The 15,660-nt window shown below is 31.6% G+C and overlaps 1 protein-coding gene across 1 annotated transcript in view; it reads left to right on the forward strand.

The window, feature by feature from the left end:
* LOC115878476 (neurexin-3) overlaps nucleotides 1–15,660 on the forward strand; it is a 350,620-nt gene that overhangs the window by 179,051 nt on the left and 155,909 nt on the right. The window lies entirely within an intron of this gene.

The raw sequence follows: 15,660 nt of genomic DNA on the forward strand, positions 1-15,660 counted from the left end.
CGGAGCCACTTTATTTTACATATTTAAATATGTTAAGAACATTGTCAAACAAAATTTGAATTATTTTAGGTAAAACACAAGAGAAAAATACATATGTCTGAAATATTTTAAAATAAAAATTCAAGTTATTTCAGTTGATATATTATATATTCCACTCTGGCTCCGATTACCCCGTTTCTTTACATATTTGCAAGTTAAAAATAACAAAATTAAATGCGCTAACAAAAGCAAAACAACTGCGCAGATCGAACCTACACTTCAGTAGATTTCGTTTAACACCCGCTATTTTGTTCTAAAGCAAAATATAAATACAACTTACCACTAATTTTTTAAAACGTGCACGGTATAAGGAAGTCCCGTAAACACGATGCGTTTTCTACAGACTTTGAATCGTACTAAAACAAAGCGGTGGTTGCTTTAGGAAACATTTAATGGGGGATCCCGCGTATAGCAACTGTCAGTGCTCAGATCAGGGCGCGTTATTCAAAATTACTCAATGGCTTCCATTACCCAATGGCTCCCAATATCCCGCGGTACCCTATTGATTTTTAAAAGATACCCTCCGTTTTTTTACTTTATTCGATAAAAAATGACACTCTGAATAGAATGTCAACTTTTTACTTTTGCATATGGTTTATTTGAAATTGTAACCTGTGGTTCATAACTACAATTTAACTCGAAATATCAAGTATGTGGTATCAAATTATTCGTAAAAAAATGCTTTTTCCAAATATGCTAATGAGCCAGCCTCGTTCCATTTGAAAAAATTGAGATATTATTAAAAATGCGATTTGGGCATCTTTTAACCGGCCAGGACATGACATTAAAAACATTAAACGACCAAATCTCTATTGAAATTTAAAATACAATTTGTTTTTGAGCGAATATGTCAAAAGTTGACATATGATATGTCATTCGATTCAGAGCGTTATTTCCTATCGAATAAAGTAAAAAAATACACCGAAGGTGCCATTTAAAAATCAACAGTTGTAGTCATTTCCGGTGAAACAGGAAGTGACCGAATGCAATTGAATACGTCAATCAATCCTAATTTATGTCGTATACTAACATATCAAATCTCATTTTTTTATCTGAAAAAATAAAAAAGTTATAGGGGATGAGCCATTTTTGAGTCGCACCCGATATATTACTTTCCATTACTTGTTAGGTGCGATTCTCACTGATTGCACCTAATGCTAGCTGCGTGATCTAACCTAGTGTATCATATAATAATCAATATTCTAAATAACATCGCATAAACAATTTTATTTATTTAGAATATCCAACCTACTTCTGAAACAATTATCAAACTACACTTACTTATATTAACTCCTACATTCGACTGTTTAGATATTAAGTAACCAATCGTTTTGCACAAATTCGCAATTACATCGGCTCAACGCTATAAACGACCAGACAGCTTTACTATAATTGAGCAATCGAAAATAGAGAGAAGTGCAATTAAGTCTAATAGAGAATGCAGCATTATTAAAGCGAGAATATCGGATTTCAATTATGCTTTTTCCGCAGTTAACACTTCGCAGATATTCAGCCGCCGCAGTTGTAATAAAATCGAATTACCAGTTGGTTTTGTATTTTACAAAGTATGGAAACCTTGCTTATTAGTTACATAGTATATTATTATTTAATACTTATTATTAAATATATCATAATGGAACTGCAGGTCACACAACGCTGATGGAACGAAATATGGAAATAACAAAGAAAAGCTGTAAAAAATGGAGTTGATACGACAAAAAACCCAGATAATAGAGATCATTTACAGAATCAAATATCTCAAGTGGCAAAGGACAGGATACCTGGCAAGAAGGACGGATAACAGATCGGCCACAAAATTTTTAGCAAGATACCCATGAGGAATTAAGAGCCCAAGAAGACCAAACCTAAGATGGGACCATGATTAGACCAAAAAATTAGCAGGGATAACTTGGACCAGCATAGCCAACAATAGACAACAATGGGCCCAATTACACGGAGATTATGTAAATATTCACGAAAAAAATTGATTTGTTGGTTACTTCTTGCCACAGATTATTATAGTAAATTTACCATCCGTTCTTTAGTTTTACACCTCGTTTGTAAAATTGCTGTATGGCTAATTTGTAGCATGTATGTAAATTTGTTATAATATATCTTTATATTCATCAATATTCTTTGTAAATTTATTTTAAAAGTGAGTATCTTATAGTAAATTTACTTATTAATTGTAAATTTAATTTTTTAATAATCTTTTAAAATCCCTAACTTCTTGTAATATTACTATAGAGCAGCTATAAATTAAAACACATACAATTACTTTTGTAAATTCACAAAGCGTTAGTAAATATTAATAAACTTAATAAAACACGTATTTATAATTATAGTATTTATTATAAAGGTTAATAAAAAGTCATAAAAGAGAAATTATGTATGTAAAATACTCATTGTACCCCTTCTTGTCTAGAAGAACTTTACTGTAATTCTGCGCCTAACCAAAACAGGAACAAAATTGCCATTAAATAGAAAATAAAAAATCATGCAAGAAAAATGTATCTAATCAAAACACTGGTAAGTGGTGATTACACACACACACACTGGGACTCCCACAAGTTCAAAAAACCGCTTAGATTAAAATGTTCTTTATCTTTTCTCTAATTAAAATGTATTAAATAATATTTTTTGGAATCAAAACGTTAAGTTCCAGAAAAGATTCATGTTTAATAATGTACACCGGCCTTAAATATAATTTTACTAAAGCACGAATGTTATGAAATATTTTCTTTTGCGTTATATAAAAATAAATGTCGAGGCTAAATCTGATTCGGCTAATGATCAAACTCTGGTCAGGCATTTCCATAGAACCTAAATCTATGTGAATAAATTATAAATATACCGATATGTTACCGTTAACTTGGAACTAAAAGCCTTGACCGAATTTTTTAATATATAAAAACAGTTTATAGAAAAGTTCAGGCAATCAAATATTCAAGATAATACGTTTAGCTTTTTTAAAGCTTCATATGTTTAAGTTCTGCTACAATTTCCTTCTAGATTTACTACCTTTAAACAACTGTCAGTAGTAGAATAAATAATAAATAACATAAAATAAGCTTAGTAAAAACTGGAAAATCCACAAAATTTCAAATTAAATTGAAATATGTCAAATGAATCGTCAAACAGAACTGTTAACGATCTCCACCCTAGGGCCCTTTATCCGTCTTTGCATGACGGATACTACCTTGCAAGAATACATAGATAGCATTATACTCCTTCTTTAATCGTTTTATTCAAAGCTTCAAATAAATGTTAATAATGTTGATAAAACATGTATGTGTTATTTTAATGTATCGTAAACTACGTTGCGTTGATGGAAGTTGAAAAAAATAAAATATTTAAAAACATTGACACCTCGTCTCTATAATTAAGCTGATCCACTCATGTTAAATTAAAAAAAAATGATAAAACATTTGCCTTTATACTTAACACCTCAAAAAGCATCAAGCGTCTAGCCGCTGCTATGTAACTTACTATATCTTTTAGTTTGAGTCGTATTTAGAAAATGACAGCTCCCAGCGAAAAACTAGTTGGCAACTGGATTCTCCGTGAAAAGCTCTATAGGACATAGCTTTCACCTTTTCAATAAGTTGTAGGATAACCGAGATACGAGGGAAGTCATAAAATGCATCAGTTTCAAATTCGCCATTAATTTCAGGAACTAAGAGGATTAGGATAAGTCTATGTGTATCATCACTAGTATCATAAAAAGTAGCATAGTAATGCGAAAACCGCATCTTTGTGCCTCCACTCATAAACGAGAAACCCTGTAAAGTACGTCTACTGGATCTGTGTCTATGAAAAGAATGCGGACAAAAACATTTAAATAAACAGCAATATATTTTATAAATCGCTAGTGCGTATAATTATAGTGCATTCAATTTTCAGCGATCGTGCAGTTTTTTTATTTATAAGGATTTTCAGATACTGTCTGCTAAGAAAATATAGCAGAAATATTAAGAAAGCTTTTGAAAAAACTACAGTCAATTATTTCTAATAAATTTCGAGATATCGATTTTTGAATTCAGAGTTCTAATAGCGCGACCACTGTCGAACACCAACTCAATTCCACTTATTTTTACCAAAAATGCAAGTGTTTCTAACTTGCACTTAAAAATGTTCAAGCTATAGAGAAAATTACTCGTTGATAAATAAACATATAAAGTATAACGAGACGTAATGAAATCGTGAAGCTGAACGCATTATGTACACCTCTCCCTAGAACTTTAAGTACTGATAGCACACAATAGTAATGTGCACAGTTTCTCGGTTTATTTCATACATTTGGCAAAATGTTTACTGTTCTCTCTTTGTTCAGTACATTATAAAACGCATTGTACTTTTCTTACATACGGAAATCTTGACCTAAGACTAACCTTTTTTTTACAACGCTTTATTGTACAAAAAGCCAAAACAGCTTCATCGACAAAGCACTCACAAACAACAAAATCACAAACAAAAAATACACAATACAAATAATACACAATACAAATAATACAATTCAAAAAAATTTAAGTCTTTAAAATTACAAAAAGAATATACATGGACAATTTTAGAACAGTACGCAGTAAATAGATATAATTTTAAAGTTATAGAATATTAAATACTTAACCTTTGACCAGTGTGTGAGATGATCAAAATTTTAAAATTCAAAATTGTTCATAATCAAACATCAACAAAAAAGTCGTTTACCGCATATAGGGCTCTCTCCAGTAGGTATGATTTTAGAGCCTTGCGAAATGCGGGAAAGAATGAAAGCGATTTGATATTCAAAGGCAGATGATTGTACATTTTTTTGGCATTGTACAGTATTGAACCCTTAACTAGTTCTGAGCTCGGGGTTGGCAGATAAAGATCGTGCTCTGCATTCCTAAGTGGATAGTTATGAGATGGCCTTTCGGGAATAGCAGATATGTGCTTGCGGATTAAGCAAACGGATTCAAAAATGAATAAAGAAGGAAGAGTCAGTATTTTCAAATTTTTAAAGAAATTCTGGCAGTGAGTTCTACTGTTCAGTCCCAATAAATATCGAACTGCTCTCTTTTGAAGTATGAAAACACGATCAAATTTTGTTGCGCAGCAAGTACCCCAGAATGGAAGGGCATAACGAAGATGTGACTCAAAAAGGGCATAATAGGCTATTCTAGAGGTTGAGAAGTTAAGTTCCTTAGAAACTGATCTTAGCGCAAAACAGGCAGCGCTTAGTTTCTTTGATAGAGCTTCAATGTGAGAGTCCCATTTTAACGAGTTGTCTACAAGAAGTCCTAAGAATTTCACAGAGTCCACGACGTCAATAGTAGTGTTATTAAGTACAAAAGGTTGTATAGTACTTTTATATGGCAAAACTTTAGTTTTTGATAGGTTGAGGCATAGGAGATTAGAATCGCAGCAAGACTTAATGGTGCGTAAGTCATTGGATATAGTATCATATAGCGCCGCAACATCTGGGCCGCTCCAAGTGAAACTAGTATCGTCCGCAAAGAGGCGGATTTTACCGCTAATGTCTAGATTTGCAATGTCGTTGATAAACACCAGAAAAAAATAGGGCCAAGTACTGAACCCTGAGGGACACCACATTCTATAGGCTTACAAGAAGACATAGACGTATCAATCCTCACAAGCTGCCCTCTGTTGCCAAGATATGACTTAAGCCATTCGGGCGGCACTCCCCTGAAACCATAGTATTGCAATTTGTTAATTAAGATATTATGATTTACACAATCGAAAGCCTTAGAGAAATCACAGAAAATTGTAGCTGTAGAGTGATGGTTATTCAGGCTAGAGTATACATTATTAAAAAGGTCGAACATAGCATCATTTGTGCAACTGTTACTTAGAAATCCAAATTGATGGGTAGTAAGTTTAGTTTGCCAGCCCTCATGTGGACGTGACGAGTCTGTCACCGCTAAACACTCCGCCCACTCATTTCATTGGCTACTTCCAAATTTGTCGAATTTTTATTGATGAGACGCGTGGTCCTTACGCGAATTTTTTACGAGAAACATCGATTAAACGGTTATAGAGAATATCGTTTCCCCCCTCACGGATGCCCTGCAGCTACAGAATGGATAGACATACTGTAAAAGACAAGAAAATGGGACGCCCTGTTAGGTTAGGTTAATCATTAGTAAATAAAATAGTTTGGTTACCTTGAAATGACAATAGCATTGAACCTTATCATTGAGTGCACCGAGACGACAACCGTTCTGCTATAAACTTTGCTATGTCGAAAATGGAGAGCTGACCTCTGTGGAACCCTCTCAGATACTGGCTTTTGTAAAAGTCCTGAGACTGTATGATGAGTTATAACTCTTTATAACTCAAGAAACGAGAACACAATAACTCTGTAAGGTCGCGATGATTAACCCCCCTCCTAAACATTCTACATTCTACATAATATTGAATTCTATTAGGTATATAATACCCGAAAAAAAACGCGTTTAAGCATTACGTAGTCCTAAGCCGTAAACAATACCCTAACCTTGAATAATGTTTCCAGTCGAACGCCCAACGGATACATCGATATTTCTCTCCTCGGCCTGACATTAAGCTCGTGTAACTTATTCAAGACACGCAAACTTGGCGCGATAGAACAGACAGAGAAAACATTGCCAGTTGGAGGGACATGTTTTAGTTTGACGTTGAACGGTTTTAGAACTTCCAGTCGACATTTGGAGCAAGCGAGCTTGGCGACTTTCAATTGCTTGTAAAACGTAGCGTAAAAAGCTATCTTTACTTTGTATAGTTTTGATGTATTTATATTGTTTTTTTTTTCTAGTAGCTTAACTGGTCCGTTCGATATTTTAGTCGCTTAAAGTGTTGATGAATAATAAAAGAATATTGTTTTATTAGGAATGCTACTTTTTGTGGCTAGGCTGTACATTTCACGTTACAGGCAAGGCACAAAAGGTATTTTTTACTCCGAATAGACTATTCTATTTTTTTTTCAAACGTAGCAACTATTTTTTAAACAGTTTCAAATGTTGCGAATCATCTAAAAAGTGATACATTGAACTCATTTACTCTTTATACATACATTTATTCGCTGAATTGTTGTCAGGTTGATAATATATTTTTGTACTTTTGTTCATAGGCGTAAAAGAGCTTTACTTTTATGCCTAGGCGTTAAAATAAACTTTTTATATTGTCAGTTACTTAGCAAAAACTAATACTTTTGTGACGTTTGAAAAAAAAATATTAAAAGAAATAATAATATACAGGGTGTCCCAGTTCAAACGAAACAAGGCAATTTAAAGGCATTTCTGGTGTGAAAAGGACAAAACGGTGAAACACGTCAACTTTATTTTCGAAGGGGAAAGAAGACTCTTGTCTATTCCTTAAGAAAAATGTTGTTGATTTAAACTAAATTTCTTATTTTAGACCCCATTTCGATTCCTGTACAATTAATCAAATATCAAAGCATCATCAATTTAATATATCAAAGATTTTAAGGGTGGATGTCACCCCCGCGTGGGGTTTAAATTAGTCGCATCTTTTCTTCCTTCGAAAATAAAGTTGACGTGTTTCACCGTTTTGTTTTTTTTACACCAGAAATGCCCTTAAATCGCCTTGTTTCGTTTGAACTGTGACACCCTGTATAGTTTTAATGTAACCCTGTAACTTTTAATTTAAGCTATCAGCAGCAGTTACAACTAAGATACTTTAGTATTTGTTTATTTTACGGAGTTTATTATGTTTCCTTGATTTATACTCAAATACCAATATTTGATTCAGATATAGTTTGTTGTTCTAAAAATTTAAAAATGAGTTATTTTATACTACTATTTGTCATTTTTTATTATAGTTTTCTAGAAACTTTTATTGATAAATTTGTATGTTACATTAACATTTGTCTTAATCATTTTTTGGAAACAGATATGAATCTTACAGAAAATATGCAATTAAAAGATAGAATAATATTTCTATTATATTGCCAGTCACATTATTGAATTGCTTGTGATTTGAAAGTCAGTATAACATCCAGAAAGCATATCAAAAACGGTCAATTGCCTGTCGATAACTATTAAACTTGTAGTAATGTGAAAATAATTAATTATACAAAAATAAAGAAAGGTGTTTCACAGTCAAATAAATTATGTATGTACAGTGTCAGAATTTTAGCATGTTTTCCCACTTTTAGTGATAACAGCTTTTACAGGTAGAACAATAATTAAGAAATGACACGACAATCAAATTTTATAGCGTATTACACTTTGAATAAGAAGACTAAGGAAGGAGCATATCAAAAATCTTAGGTACACCGCGATGGGCCTCAAATATGGCCGACTTAAATTCCGGTTTATCAGTGTCGTTCTAATTTTATTTAAAAAATGTAAAACTATGATGTAGGGTAGACGTGGGGTAGACTCAATAATTTGTTGTTTTATTTTACGTTGTGAATAAATGTTGGTAGTCATTAAAATTGTTATAAAAATATATAATTCTAATAAAAATAGATAAGTTATAATAAGTATTTATTAACACAAACATCCGATACGCTACTGAAGCAGGTAAGTCAAATTAACGTATCTAAATTCTTTGACATCTAATCTTTGACAAGTAATAAATAAAAGCTAAAATGCAAGAAAAATATATAATTTAGTTAATTTAAGTGAATTTCATAAATGATCGGTTTACTACACGTATGTATATTATATAGTCACTTACTAGCGAAAAGTTGTTCCATTATTTCACTCAATTTTTGCCGAGATCTACCGCACGCTACACAACCAACTATTTTAGAGTCTTTTTCGATAAATTGCGATAGTGTCACTGTTAATTTAAGTTCTGCCACAATTTCCATCTAGATTTACTACCTTTATACAACTATCAGTAATAGAATAAATAATAAATAACATAAAATCAGCTCCCTAAAGACTGACAAATCCACAAAATTTCAAATCAAATTCAAATGTGTCAAATGAATCGTCAAACAGAACTGTCAAGGATCCCCACCCTAGAGAGCTTTTATGGTGCCTTTTCCGCCCACCATGCATGAATACATGGATAGCATTATGCTCCTTCCTTAGTCTTCTTATTCAAAGGTATTACCAAAAACATCATGCAATGTCTTATGTTATTGTGTCATTTCTTCTATGTATGTATGTTACATTTTCAAATAACCATATACGAAAATGTCAAAAGTTGACATATGATATGTCATTCTATTCAGAGTGTTATTGTCTATCGAATAAAGTAAAAGAAATATACCGAGGGTGCCATTTAAACGTCAAAAGTTGTAGTCATTTCCGGTGAAACATGAAGTAACCGAAAATAATTGAATGCGTCAATCAGTCCTGATTTATGTCGTATAGTAACATACCAAATCTCGTCTTTTTTTATCTGAAAAAATAACAAAGTTATAGGGCTTTTGAGAAACACCCGGTATACCTTTGCGGACAAGTTGAAAGCTTCAAAAAAAATCGAAAATTCTGGTGATACGATCTTTAAAACAAAACTCTGTAAAATTTAAATATTTTTTTTGTGTGAGAACTAACTCACTGGGTTTATAATCCACAGACACAAGTGTCTCAGTACCTACTTGTTCACTTTTATACAAATCTTGTTGTTTATCTTCAAAAAATATTTAAATTATTATATTATTTTAATAATATTTCAAATATAATAATAAAATTCGAGTTCAATAATTTTGGAAACCATTTCACAAACTTCATTTTTCAGTTGTTGGCTATAATCGGACAATAATGGCTTCCAGTGACGCCCGCTTGATTTATGGTCCAATTTAACTTCGCGGAAACGTTTTGCAAATTGTTCAAAACAATTTCGCGCCATGTACCTTTTAGGTTTATTGGTGTAAGTTTGCGGTACTATATTAACTCGCTTAATGTAAAGCGGTCTACCACAAAATGAATCTGAATTTTATAATTAGCATGTCTTATTTTTTGCAAATTTATATAATTTTTATAAGGTGCAATAATTAAAGTTTTTAATATTTTTCATTGTGCGTATTTCTTTTATTAGAGAGTTGTTAGGAACACAGAAATTATCTACTTATTGGGCAAAATTTTTATTGCTTTAATTTTATATTACTATAAACTACTATAAACTGTTCTTTGTTCTACTGTTCTACCGTTCTTTGTTCTATCTACTGTGTCTTTTATCTACTGTTTTTAATTTACGTATCTGAACTAAATAACTAAAGTGTTATTAGTTAGAGTTATATATTTTTATTAGTTTTAATATTTTTTATATATTTTTCTTTATTATTGTTTGCATCTCTTCTGATGACAGGGCCCACTGATGACATGTGCCCACTGAAACTTAAGCATTTTTTGATAATTAAACAAACTTGTTTACAGGTAAACACTGTCAAGCTGATTTCCAGTCAAGATGCTAACTTTATAAAAGTCGCCAGTTTGTTAATTATTTTTATTTTAAAAATTAAATTATATTTAAATTCCTTTTTTAGTGAAACTTTTTTACGCGCGATGGGAGTAAAAACTCAAGGCCTTGACGCACGAGCTGGCGAGAAAAAAAGTGGTAAGGATGACGCAAACACCAAAAAACATTTGGTTTAAAGCTAAAGCTACGTCCGCACTGAAAGCAACACCTAGAAACATAATGTTTATGTTGCTTGTTCCTGGAACTTGTTTATGAATGTTGCCAAAAGATTATTTAAGTTCCTCATTGTTTACGGTTTTAGCAACCAAACTTTCTATAAGTTTCTTGTTTCCATATTTAGCGGCAAAGATTAAAGGAAATATAGAAACATTGGTAAACATTTTATATTCCTCGATGGTATTTTTATAGTTTGGACAGGTTGTTGCTTGTTTCCAAAACTTGAAACTTGTGTGAAGCCGTCGCATCGTTGCCCAAATCATCAGTTGATTTAGCAGTATAATAATAAAAACAAACATGCCTTTTAAATGGATAATAGAAAATATAATAATATGTTTAATTGAATTATACCGAAATGCTGAGTGTTTGTGGAATCCACGGGATAAAAAGTATAAAGACCGTTACCAAAAACAGGATTTATGGGTGGATATATGTAATGGAATTGGAAATGGCGTTACTGTTGAAGAAGTTAAAAGAAAAATTAAAAATTTGGTGGCACAATTCTACTGAGAGAAAAAAATATAGCTCATATAAAAAATCTGGTGCTGGAGCATATTTTGTTAGTAAATGGTTGTGTAAGTACATGGAATAAGTACATGGAATTTCTGTCAGACAAAAAGGCAATTCGTCCTTGTACCACATTGTAAACTAGAAACAGAAACACACACTGCACTGGTGTGGACACATGTTTCTTGGTGCAGCAACACAACGAAACATTCACAAGAATGAGTTACTTTGGTGTGGAAAGAATGTTTACGGAACTTTTGCTGTTGTTTCAGTTTCCATAAACAGGTAGCGGCTATCTGCAACAAAATGTTTCTTTGTGTTTCTTTAGTGTGGATGTAGCTTAAGAAAATCATTATAATAAATTTGATACTGTACCGGGGTACCAATATCCCCTGGTTCCCAAGCAGCATTTGGACGTCGGGACAACGTTGTGTCACGCGACCAAACGTCGGGGCGCAACGTCGGCACAACCTCGTGCCAACCCTAGTCTGCACTAGTTTGGAGAATAATTTTTGGGTCGAAACGACGTTGGATACCGACGTTGGCTAGCAGCCTAATTTAGTACAAACTGCAACGTTGTTTAAAATCCTAATTCACAGAAATACAAAACTAATATTGCGTCTAAGTCGCGTTTTATCCTAAATTGGGATAATTATAGTAAAAATATTATTTTTATGATTTAGTTAGAGACATATGTCAGATGGCAGTGAAGGAAAACAAAACAAAAGTATTTAAGTGTGGAGGATGTTTGAAGATCATAATTATTGAAACACTTTAACCGACTCTGTAACTCATTACCCAAGGCAAAAAAAGCTAAACGCAAACAACTTTATTGATAAATGTATTGTTTCTACTTTGAAAAATACTAATGGGCCTTAAAATTAAAGAAGTTTTAAAAATTTTCTTGAATTTTTTTTTAGTAAAATGAGAATAATTTATTCGCAGTCGAAAAAATTGTTTCCGCGTGTTTTTTAGGGTCAAATATTTCAAGTTAATGTATTCAAAAAGCAGGAATTGCTATTTTAGGAACGAAACATTTTCTTATTTAACAACATGGCGGCTTTCACTTTGTTGTTTTGGAGATTAAGATGGAGTAGTTCGAGTAGTCGCATACTGGATTAATAAAGTCGCAGTTCGGCCTTAACAGGTAGTAGATTCTTAACAGTCGCAAGATTGCCTAATTTAGTCATCCTAGAGTCTAGCTTGTGCCGCCCCCTATAATCTAAATAAACGAGGGAGTGGATAAACTATCGGTAATATATGTCGATGTATATTTAAATTTAGTTTTATATGTACCTTTCTTATGTCCCATTTTCATTAAGTTTTTTTTTTTATAAAAACAAAAACAGCACTGAACTGTCTGACTGAACAGAACAATGAAGTGAAAATTTTAGTTTTAGTTTTGAGGTTATGGTTCAATACAGTTGCAAAAAAGTAGTGACTCGACGTCCTACCAACGTAAGAATAAGGAAATCTAAACAACGTTGGAATTAGTAAAACAGACGACGTTTGCATAACGTTGGAATAGGTCCTGAAACTGACGTCGGAAAACTCTATATTGTCCAACGTTGTAACTACGTTGTCCGAATCACCTAAAGATCACTTAAGCAAAAAAGGTTAGAAGACAACGTTTATTCGACGTCGCAGAAGCTTCTACTTTCCTGTAGTACTAGTCCAACGTCGGCACAACGTTATAAAAACGTTTAAATTTATTTTAATACCCAAGGTAGGGAGCTAACTATTTTTTGTAACTAATCCAACGTTGTGTTTAGTAAACATGTGGTCGCAAGTCGTGAAAATGCTACTTGGGTTGTATGCTAGGAAGTAAATTTTCATGCATATTTTCATCGATAGGTTTGTAGGTCTAGGTCTAGGTAAAGCATCTAGCTCAATTGCTAGCTCAGAATTAGAATTGTTAGAGTTAAGCCACTCGCATTTTTATTAGAGGAAATTGTCATATTTATTTCAAACCAATAATCAACGAGAATATTCGTATAATTTAACAAAATTACTGTAAACCACCATAAATACGAATTGTTGGTTAGGTTCAAAATGTTTTCTCTTCTTAAATGAATTTAAACGGTAACATTATTAGATATTTCCATAAAAGTGTGTATTTTGGGTGGTATTTTACAAAATTTTTAGGCTATTGAGGAAACAGAAAATGTACAGATTACAGAAATAAATTGAAAATAACATTTATAATAAAACAGCACTATATGTCACTTTTTCAAACATGTCCATATTTACTTTTATTTGTCATTACCTAATTAAATAAACTTAAACCAAACCCAATAAGTATTTGAAACTAAAATATATTTTAGATTAAAGTGACTAACGCTTAATTAGTAAATCTACTAAAACGGTTAGCTTTATATTGCAGAACTTGAGGCAATTAAACCGTCAAAGGATAAAGTTGTTTCTAAAGGAATAGTTAAATAATTGTTAAACTATTTCAAGTAATCGGAATTTGCAGAACTTTGTAGTATAACGATTTAATCTTGTACTTTATAAAGTGCCATAATTTTATATACAATATGTTATATGATCTACAAATGAATTTTTTCCATAGCAACTGTTAAAATTGCCTTATATCTATCATAAATAGTAGATAAAATAGTACTGTAACCGCAAGGGTAGATTAAATGATACTTTAACAGCGAGAATAGGTTAAAAACTTTATTTCTTCTCGCACGTTTTTTAATTGCTTTCATTTTTGAATATTTTTGTAATCCTTTTCATAAGTTATTCGGGATTTAAATGGAAGTAGTTTGGATATGGCGTTTGTCGCCTCAGCCTGAATATCTGTTGGTAATTTACTTATTTCGTTTTGAGCCATTTCTGGCTCCAATTCAATCAGCAATCGACACGAAAGAGAATTAAGAAATATTGACTCAAAACTGACAACTAAAGAGACAGCTTTATTTATTGGTCAAATTACATAGAAACCAACGCCAACTCCTAAAATATAAATTCCTTGAAATAATAATTTCTGAATATTTTTTAAAATGTAACTCGCTATGGAAAAAATATTGTTTTATACACGACGATAAAATTGCATTGTTTATAAAAAATAACTATTATTTCTATATAAAAGCAGAATAATCGCTTTATGATATAATGCAAGGTAAATGGGCAGGTATTATAAAAATACCTTGGTATATTGGCAAACGGGAAAATTTGACCAAGATTTTGCAAAATTTTCCCATCCGTTTTATATTTACAATTAAACTAAAAATATTACAATTGATGGTTTTTTTATAATTTAAAAATTTAGTAAATATAATGGGAAATTCTAATATTTTATTTATTTTTGCTGAATTGAAAGTGTATAAAAAGTAATTTAGTAATTCTAAAACAGAAATTTTAGTGTGGTTTTCTTAGATATCAGTGCACAATCATTTAGAATGTAAGAATCAATAATACTTTTTATGTTTTTTTACGAGTTTTTCGCGATGATTTTTATTTGATTTTTAACCTTATCGCTAGAGCTGTATAACCTGCGGCAAATATAAACCGAATATGCTCAGTCACGTGTTAATAGATAAGAATTGTTTTCCGATGCATAGGTCATTGATTTTTGAACGATATAAACTCGTTTTGTTGCTAGGTAGTATGTGGCAAATTTTAAAATGTAGATAACGCTATAAAAGATAAAAATATAAAATAGAAAACAAATTTCTTGCAGTATAGGTATATAATAAAATTATATAAGAATTCTTGCCACTTAATTGCTGATATAGAAATTTAATTCTGCGCTGTGTTTGTCATAATGTGGATCAACCTGACAAACACAATAAAAATATAGAGTTCTATTTCGTGGGTTCTATTTTGTAGGTTCTGGCAATATACTTGTAATATATGTAATATCAAATTATTTACAAAAATTACAAAGTATATAGATAAAAGTAAACTCCAACAAACCGTATAAAAGTGGCATGTTTTGAATGTATTAAACTGCAAACCTCAGAACAGCATAGAGGGATAGTTTGGAATAGAGATCAACGTTGTCTCTGGCGTGCTCTTTTACTTGTGAATTCCTGGCAGCGTACGACATATATTGTGTGTATTTGATGTAGGTTTATTCTGTAGGTATATTTTTAAAATTTTTATTTTTCTTAAATAGTTTAATGTATTCGTTTTTTTTCTAGTTCAAAAAATTTAATTTTAACAATTAAAAATTGCAATATATTAAGAGTTAACAAGGCATTATTTTATGATATTTGTGTTTTATTTAAAATTAAACACAATTTCTAAATATATGATCAGCACTTTTTAGGACACGGTTTAAGATCTGAGAAAATAAAAACGAAGTCAAACAAGCTAATTTCATCAAATTTGGAACCCTAATTACTTAGAGGTGGAAAGGGTGGCAAAAAATTAAGCTTGAAAAGTGAAAAATCACATGGTCACTGTCGTCACTCAAATGTGACGTTAGTAGTTGAGGATTAATTTCATATCTTGTGTTTATAATATTAATAACATTAACAATTTGAAACAACAAACCTTAACACAATACTA

The sequence above is a fragment of the Sitophilus oryzae genome, unplaced genomic scaffold (assembly GCF_002938485.1).
Source record: "Sitophilus oryzae breed Bouriz unplaced genomic scaffold, Soryzae_2.0 scaffold_1514_pilon_pilon, whole genome shotgun sequence".
Lineage (NCBI taxonomy): Eukaryota > Metazoa > Arthropoda > Insecta > Coleoptera > Curculionidae > Sitophilus > Sitophilus oryzae.